This window comes from Gopherus evgoodei, chromosome 10 (genome assembly GCF_007399415.2).
Source record: "Gopherus evgoodei ecotype Sinaloan lineage chromosome 10, rGopEvg1_v1.p, whole genome shotgun sequence".
Classification (NCBI taxonomy): domain Eukaryota; kingdom Metazoa; phylum Chordata; order Testudines; family Testudinidae; genus Gopherus; species Gopherus evgoodei.
In genome coordinates this window covers 44,507,425-44,516,847 of record NC_044331.1, presented here as the reverse complement: position 1 = coordinate 44,516,847, position 9,423 = coordinate 44,507,425, and positions in this window count along the sequence as shown.

The window sequence follows — 9,423 nt, the reverse complement described above, 5'->3', positions numbered from 1 at the left end:
TCTAACAGTCTAGCTCACCACACAAAAAACTTGTGTCATGTAGCAAGTTTCCCATTCAGGGAGCAGGGAGCAGGGGATATGTGTGTATGTGTTAACTGGCACCAACTGCCTCCCTACAGCAACAGAAATGTTTAAAACGTAGCAACATCCCGTGACAGAATTCAGGAGTGCTACCAGGTTACCTGCAAACCAGGGGGTAACTCCTGATTGGCTTCCACAGATGCTGGGGGGAAGATATTGAAGGAGGGATGGACAATACAGGACAATCAGCTTCCATAGGGTAACGTGATTCTGTCCTGTTACAGTCTTATCTCTTCTGGTTAAATGGCTGTATGGGCAGTGAGATCTTGGAGAAACACTTGCTCACAACAGAAAGTTGTGATGCAGTCCTTTCTAGAAGTTGAGTGTATTACATGTTCATTCCTTCATCTCTTTGACTGAATCATTTTGCAGGTGTAGAGCTGCCACTTACGTGTATAGCCATTCAAAGCGCGCACGCACACACATACACACACACACACCCTGCATTGTGCCACAACATTACACTGCAAGAGAGACAGAAAACTCTAGGGTCAGAATTAGACTAGGGAATTTTTAAAAACTTTCCCTGGTGCTACCATTATTTTAACTGCACTGCTGGTAGCAGCAGTCAGAGTCCTACAGCACACAAAGCTGGGGCCACTTCTGAAATTTTTAATACTCTATAATTTAGACCCTAATACAAGGGGGAATTTGTGCCTAAAATCTCCCCATGTAGACAAAGCCCTGGGAGACAGCAGGCGAGGATGCCTATGTTGGTAAACTACAGGCATCTACTTTTGCTGTCTCCCAAGGCTTTGTCTACACAGAGAGATTTTATGCAAAAATCCAGGGCACTACAGGGTGTAAGTAATGGTTTGGAGTGGAGCTTGTCTTTGTTTTTGTGTTGGGTAAAACCAACTAGATGTATCTGATTTAGCCATCACTCTCTGAATGCCTGGAGGAATTTCAACAGCAGTATAGAGGACACAAGCAGACGGAGAGATCTTTTCTTTGGTGCCTGATCTGGAGTGGGAAGGTAAGCATTCGTTCATTGTATGATGCTGCCACCACTTAAGCTTTGTTACGGTAAGTTCAGTGGCTTTCTCTCCTCAAATGAAATATGGAAAGATTCCCTCCTGCAGGGCTGATAATCCCGATATCAGTTCCTCCTGTCCCCTTGCAAATCCACACCAGTCCAGCTCCACAGAGAGCCCATGACAGAACAATTTCTGCTCCAGTTACAGCCGTGCAGCCCCACTGGAGCCAATGGAGTATAGCAGCACTGAAAGTGGCCCAGCATGTTCACTTTCTCCAAGTAAAGACCTTCTGTTTGGATAGATTAGCTCATTGCCTGTGTTTTCTCCGGCACCGCAATGCCAGCTCTGCCCCAGGGAACAGCAGGAGACCCCTTTTCATCCAACCCCACCCCCAGGATCCTAACAGTGGCAGCTTGTGTTCTTCACATTCCCTTCTGATCTCTCATGCTCTGTCTTACAGCTTTCTGAGTTCCTCCTTCAGGGCTGCCTCCTGAAATAACTTTATAAAAGACAATAGTACTTTCCTATTTCAAATCCAGGCTTGGCATTCAAGCCAAAATAAGCAGAGATCAGTCACAGTGTGGGAGGCAGAAAGAGCCCAGCTGTAGCTTTGTGACATGTCTTACAGCCTGTGTTTCCATTTTTCTTTCTGGCTTGTAGGCTGGACTGCCAGCAAGGGAAATTCATCCTCTCATCCTCTGACTATACAGGAGTAGGCAGTGTGACACAGAAATAAAGTCAGTAGGTGGTGATGACCTTGTGAAAAAGTGTGTGTGTTGCAAAGAAGAGATAATTACACAATAAAATGAATCTCACCCACCATGCTCCTGCACAGCCAGGGCTGGAATGCAGCTTCACAGTGACCAGATGATCTGCACCTCTTACCCTTCCTGCGGTTGCCAAGGGTGCTAAGATTTGGGGGGGCGCCATTTTTTTCGGCAGCGACCGCAGCTGCTGGATCTTCGGCCGCCCTGGTCGCTGCTGGTATTTAGGTGGAGGAAGCTGGGGCAGGAGAGCGCGGGGAGGGCCGCCTGCAGCAAGTAAAGGGGGGTGGTGGCACCCCTGCCCTGCCTCCTCCCCGAGCACACCGTCCAATCAGCTTAGGTGCCGCAAGCCTGGGAGGTGGGAGAAGTGAAGCAGCTCACCCCTGCCCCACCTCCTCCCTGAGCATGCTGTCGCTGCTTCCCTTCTCCCACCTCCCAGGCTTGCGGCACCTAAGCTGATTGGCGTTGCAAGCCTGGGAGGCAGGAGAAGTGAAGCAGCCACAGCGTGCTCGGGGAGGAGTTGGGGCAGGAGTGAGCTGCTTCACTTCTCCCACCTCCCAGGCTTGCGGCACCTAAGCTGAATTGGTGTTGCAAGCCTGGGAGGCAGGAGAAGTGAAGCAGCGATGGCGTGCTTGGGGTGGAGATGAAGCAGGGGTGAGCTGGGGTGGGGGTGGGGTGCCTCAAGGTGGAGAGTGGGGATCTGCAGCAAGGGAGGCATCTCAGGGCGGAGGGGGGAGTTGTGGGGGGAGGGCGCAAGGTGGAAGTTTCACCTAGGGTGCGAAACATCCTTGCACCGGCCCTGCTCCCAGGTCTCATACCTCTGGCAGTCATACACACTCATGTCTGACCTGTGCCAGCTGATTTGGGCTCACAGGGCTATTTAATTGAGGTGTAGACAGTACTTGGTTAGGCAATGGCTCTGGCAAGTCCTCAGCATTGCAGGGATCCTCTTCAGGCTCTAGCCCCAGCAAAAGGCTATCTGTCTCCTCCAGCGGCTCCAGCCTAACTGAGCTGCTGGGCCCATGTTTTATACTTCCTGTCCACCCCTTGGCTTCTGGTGAGGTGGGTATGAGTGTCCTGGTGTCAGTCTTTGAGGGAGACTATGCCCCCTCACTACAGACAGAGGAGACAATTCAGAGTTGAGTCCTAGAGCGCCCTGTGACAGGTTTGGTCCCAGAGAGCCCCTTGGGATTCAAGTATCAGAGGGGTAGCTGTGTTAGTCTGGATCTGTAAAAGCAGCAAAAAGTCCTGTGGCACCTTATAGACTAACAGAAGTTTTGGAGTATGAGCTTTCGTGGGTGAATACCCATTTCATTGGACCCCCCTTGGGACTGTCACCTGACATGCTGGAATTATCTCTGAGCCTGTTTTCTCTAATGGCTTGGGACTCCAGAACCCTGTCTTATTGAGCCAGACACTCCATCCTGATGCAACACAGACCCAGGTCTGAACCATGCCCCCAAAGCTGCAGGCTTTAACTGAAAACTGTTCAGCAAGTTACCTATCTCTATCACCCAGGCACCCAGCTCCCAATGGGATCCAAACCCCAAATAGATCCGTTTTACTCTGTATAAAACTTATACAGGGTAAACTCATAAATTGTCCACCCTCTATAACACTGATAGAGAGATATAAACAGCTGTTTGCTCTCTCAAGTATTAATCACATACTTGGGGTTTACCAAAAAACAAAAGTGATTTTAATTAAGTATAAAAAGTAGGATTTAAGGAGTTTCAAGTAATAACAGACAGAACAAAGTAAGTTACCAAGCAAAATAAAACAAAACACATAAGTCTAAGCCCAACACATTTAAGACACTGAATACAGATATTTCTCACCCTCAGAGATGTTCCAATAAGCTTCTTTCACAGACTAGATTCCTTAGTCTGGGCTCAATCCTTTCTCCTGGTACATTTCTTGTTATTTCCAGCTCAAGTGGTAACTAGGGGATTTCTCATGACTGCAGCCCCCTTTGTTCTGTTCCACCCCCTTTTATAGCTTTGGCCCAAGGCAGGAATCCTTTGTTTCTCTGATTTTCCACCCCTCTTTCTAAATGGAAAAGCACCTGGTTTAAGATGGATTCCTGTATGAGCTGACATGGTCACATGTCACTGTAAGACCTCATTCTTCATTACCCACAGGTTGGCCCTCACATCCACAAGAAGGCTTGCAGGTAAATAAACCATCTACAGCCGATTGTCCTAGTCAATGAGTGCAATCAAATTCTAAACCACTTTTTTTGTTCCCCATGTAGGTACTTATAATCTGTAATCAAGTCAGCCTGTAACAGTCTCTTTGTGAAACTGAATAGAGTGAGCTCTTTGAGTCTATCACTTTACAGCATACCAATGGTAAACGAATCTCTAAGAAGAAACTGTCTCTCACTCTTCTTAGTGCTAAGTTAAATAAGGAATAGTGATTGTTTTTTTTCCAGTTAAGAGTTATTGTAGCATTTACCTTCTGATACAATTTTCACTTCATGTTTTATGTACGTGTGACATTATTGTCATGAACTGTGACCGTATAGATCGTTGTTGCAACCACTGTTATATATGTGCAGCAGATATTGTACAAAGGTTGTCAAGTGAGGTATCTATGACAAGGTTATGATTTGCAGGTTATGATTATGCTGTCTGTATGCATGTGCCATTTTTGTATTTGACGTTGTAAATATTGGCTACGCATTTGTATCGAAGGGCTTGGCTACACTTGGATTGTGCAGCGCTGGGAGTTACAGCTGTCTTTGTACAGCTGTGTAGGGACAGTGCTGCAGTGTGGCCACACTGACAACTACCAGCGCTGCAGTGTGGCCACATTTGCAGCATTTGCAGCGCTGTTGGGAGTAGTGCATTGTGGGCAGCTCTCCCACAGAGCACCTAGTCCCATTTTGGCGCCATGGGTTGTGGGAAGGGGACGGAAGGGTGCGGATCATTCTGTTCCTGTCCCAATGCCCCAGTGGTGCAACGCTTCAACATCCCATCAGTCATTGTTTTTCCGTCCATGTTTGGCGTCATTGTTGAGTCTCCCAACGGTTTGTGTGCAGTGCGATTTCTGTGGGAAATGGAGCCCGAGCTGCTGAGGACTTTGCTGGATGAGTGTCGCCAGCACATCACATTGGCAGTGTGAGCTAATCCTTCAGCTCCAAAGGCAGTGAGGAGTCCGACGATGATATCGAGTCGCCTGATGCGTGTGACACTAAATTGCTTGTGGAAGTAACGGACATGCTCAGCACCGTGGAACGCCGCTTTTGGGCTCAGGAAACAAGCACTGAGTGGTGGGATCACATTGTCATTGAAGTATGGGATGACGAGCAGTGGCTGCAGAACTTTTGGATGAGAAAAGCCACTTTCATGGGACTGTGTGCTGAGCTTGCCCCCACCCTGCTGCGCAAGGGACACAAGATTGAGAGCTGCCCTGCCGGTGGAGAAGCAGGTGGCTATTTGCAATCTGGAAGCTGGCAACTCCAGACAGATACCGATCGGTCGGGACCAGTTTGGAGTGGGAAAGTTGAACCATTGGAATTGAGTGATGCAAGTTTGCACGGCCATTAATCACATCTGCTAAGAAGAACCATGACTCTGTGGAACGTGCAGGACATTCTGGATGGGTTTTGCACAATGGGTTTCCCTAACTGTGGAGGGGCGATAGATGGGACGCATATTCCTATTCTGGCACACCCCACCTAGCATCCGAGTACATTATCGGAAGGGGTATTTCTCTATGGTTCTCCAGGTGCTTGTGGATCACCGTGGCATTTCATTGACATTTACACAGGCTGGCCTGGAAAGGTGCAGATGCACGCATCTTTCGGAACAGTGGCCTGTTCAGGAGCTTACAGGCCGGGGACTTTTTTGCCCAACCAGAAGATCACAGTAGGGGACATTGAAATGCCCATAGTGATCCTTGGAGACCTCGCTTACCCGTTAATGCCTTGGCTCATGAAACCGTATACAGGAAAGCTTGACAGGAGCAAGGACCGGTTCAACTACAGGCTGAGCCAGTGCCGAATGACTGTGGAGTGTGCTTTTGGCCGTTTAAAAGGGCGCTGGAGATGTCTTTATGGGAAGCTAGACTTGGGGGAAAGCAGCATCCCTGCGGTTATATCCGCGTGCTGTACCCTCCATAGTATTTTGTGAAGAGAAGAGTGAAACATTCAGTCAGGAATGGACCTCCGAGGTTCAATGGCTGGAGGCTGAATTTGCACAGCCAGAGAGCAGGGCTACTAGAGAGGCCCAGCACAGGGCTACAAGGATTAGGGATGCCTTGAGGGAGGAATTTGAGGCTGAAAGCCAACAGTAATGTTTGGTGCCTTGCATGGGAGTGAAGTGCAATGATTACAATGATTTGCAGTGCCTGTTTTTTCCTTGGGGTACTGTATCTTTCACTTTCTGCAATAATAAAAACTGTTTTAAAAGCCAAGAAATCATTTATTGAAAAGAAAGTAAGGAAAAGGGCAGGGGGGTAGGGTGGTGAACTGTACAGTCAGAGGTATGAATATGTCCTGCCTGGAGTGCTGTGCAATGACTGCTGCACTTCAGGATGAAAATGCTGCATGGTGATGGGGGTTGAGTGCAGAGGGTAAGGGTCGTAGTTCTCAGGGCTGGTAGTGAACGTACAGGTGTTGGGGGCAGCTGGCGGTGGTAAGAACCTGGATGCTGGAGAAGGGGTTTGGAGCTGACATTGGGGCACAAGGGAGAGAGCTTTGTGATGGGGGGGAGGGGGCAGCATGGTAGTGCTCTGCCTGCATGGCTACGAGTTACTGGATACAGTCTGTTTGGCGCACCAGAAGGCTTATCAGCTGCTTTGTGCTTTTCTTCTTAGCCAATTCCTTTCTCCTGCTTTCTCTTTCCCTCCAGTGCTGCATTTTGTCTCTCCAGTCCTGCAGCTTCTTACTTTCTCTGGCAGACTGATTCATAACTGCTTTCACTATATCTTCTTTGCTTTTTTGTGGCTTTTCCCTCAGGTTTTGTAGCTTTTCAGCAGTCTGTGATAAGGCCAGTCCATTTCTAGCAGTAGTCAAGGACAGTGTTATTAGAAAAAAGACAAAAATTGAAACATTTAACAGAAAGGCAGCATTGTGTATAATCACAGTGAAGGAGTTCACAGTCTCACTTCAGCATAATTTCCACATACCAAACAGCACAGAGAGCCCACAGCAGCGAAGACATGGTGAGTAAGGGGTAACGAGTGCAGGAGTTAATTAATCCTGGAAGCCATCTCGCTGCCGCGGCTCACCTGGGAAGGGGAACTGATTGGTTCAGGGGTGCACTGTGGTTTCTGTGCATTGGGGAAAGCAGAGAACTGCGAGGGGACCTGCAGTGAACACTATCCCTACATTTTCCACAGGAGTTAATCCTGGAAGCCATCTCACTGCTGCTGCTCACCTGGGAAGGGGAACTGATTGGTTCAGGGCTGCACTGGGGTTTTCTGTGCGTTGGGGAAAGCAGAGAGCTGCGGGGAGACCTGCAGTGAACACTATCCCTACATTTTCCACAGGAGTTAATCCTGGAAGATCTCTCACTGCTGCGGGTTACCTAGGAAGCAAGGGAGGGTCTTCTACAGCAATGCGGATTCCACCCTGGCCCCTATGCAGCTTGCCTGTGTACAGCAATGGTCCCTCCAGCCCTCGTGGCACAGTGGTGCGGACGCGTTAGCCTGACTGGGACAAGGACCACAGTGGCTCTCCCTATAAACTTGCACAAGCGCATTGCCCATGCTCTAGCAGAAACTTTTGAAGAGATTACCGAGGCCGATTACCTCAACGTGATAGACAACATCAATGGGCTATTCCACATCTAGGCATGCATGCATGCAGCCATAACCCCTCCTCCTCTCCTGAAACATTTCCATCCCGAAAATAAAAGCTGCTTACCGGGAACCTGCTCCTCTGCTTCTTCTTCACCAACAAGTTCCAGCTGCTGCGACTGGCTAGCTTCCTCCTGGCTTGAGAAGAGCTCCTGGCTGCATGCCTCCTGGGTGTTTCCCCCGACCCCAGTACCCTCACTCTCGGTTTCCTCCCCCCCTCCACCTCCCTCTCCTCTCCCTGCTCTGAACTGTCCATCGTGGTCCTCAGATTGGCAGTGGGGTTACCCTCAAGTATGGCGTCCAGCTCCTTGTAAAAACGGCAGGTCATGGGGGCAGCACCTGAGCGGCGGTTTGCCTTGCGGGCTTTGCAATAGGCACTCCTCAACTCCTTTACTTTAACCCTGCACTGCACCGTGTCCCGGTCATGACCCCTTTCCATCATGGCCTTTGATATCTGCCCATAGGTATCATAATTCCTACGGCTGGAGCGCAGCTGTGACTGCACAGCTTCCTCCCCCCAAACACTGATGAGGTCCATCAACTCGCCATTGCTCCATGCTGGGGCTCGTTTGGAGCTTGGAGGCATGGTCACTGATTGATTGCACTCCACACCTGGCTGAGCAAACAGGAAGGGGATTTTTAAAATTCCCGGGGCATTTAAAGGGCAGGTCACCTGAGGCCAAGGCAGTAGAGTGCGAACTGATGAGCAGAGTGGCTGAACAGGTGTTCTGGGATACCTCCTAATATCCTGGAGGCCAATTACAACGCTTTTGGTGGCCACATTTGACGAGCATTACCAGCACTGCAATCATTATACCCCAAGCAGACCAGGTGTACAGCCAGCGCTGCAGCCAGGGAGTTGCAGCGCTGGATGTGCCTTGCAGGTGTGGACGGTTACCAAGTTGCAGTGCTGTAAACCCACCATCAGCGCTGCAACTCTCCAGTGTAGCCAAGCCCTCAGTGTGTTTGATTCTAAGCAGCCTTAGTGAAGCATTTGGTTAGCTTCTTAAGAAAGGACTACTCTCAATAAGTGCCCAATCAAGGCACACTTAACTGACAATGGACTTTGGGAGATGCCAATCCACATCTGAGTTTTCCTGGGAACATTCAAACTAACATGTAAACAATGGTGTTGGTCTGCAAAAAACTGAGTTATGCATGGACATGTGACTACAAACTCCATCTTGTTGCTGTGACTTTACAAAAGAACAAAGGGGTTTCCGCTCACAAGAGAGAGAACACAGAATGCCTTGGAAATCCCTCTATTCTGTCTTCAATCCTGCTTCCTACCTCTGGAGGAACTTTGCTACAAACTGAAGTGCTGAACAAAGGATTGAATGACCCATCCAAGCTGTGGATGTACTCCAGAGACTTGATTTGAACCTGCAGTTTATTTCATCACTGCTACAAGCCTGAACCAAGAACTTTAGTTAAATGGAATCAATTACATACAGTAATGGCAATTTTAGCTCTCATCTATATTTCTTTCTTTTATGAATAAACCTGTAGATTTTAGATTCTAAAGGATTGGCAACAGCATGATTTGTGGGTAAGATCTGACTTGTATATTGACCTGGGTCTAGGGCTTGGTCCTTTGTGATTAGGAGAACCTTTTTTCTTTTACCCAGGTATTGGTTTTCATAACCATTCGTCCCCATGACAAGTGGCACTGGTGGTGATACTGACAAGGCCGGCTCCAGGCACCAGCCCAGCAAGCAGCTGCTGAGGGTGGCCAATGGTGAGGGGAACACATCCGGGTCTTTGGCGACGGGTCCCTCACAGCCTCTTGGAGCAAA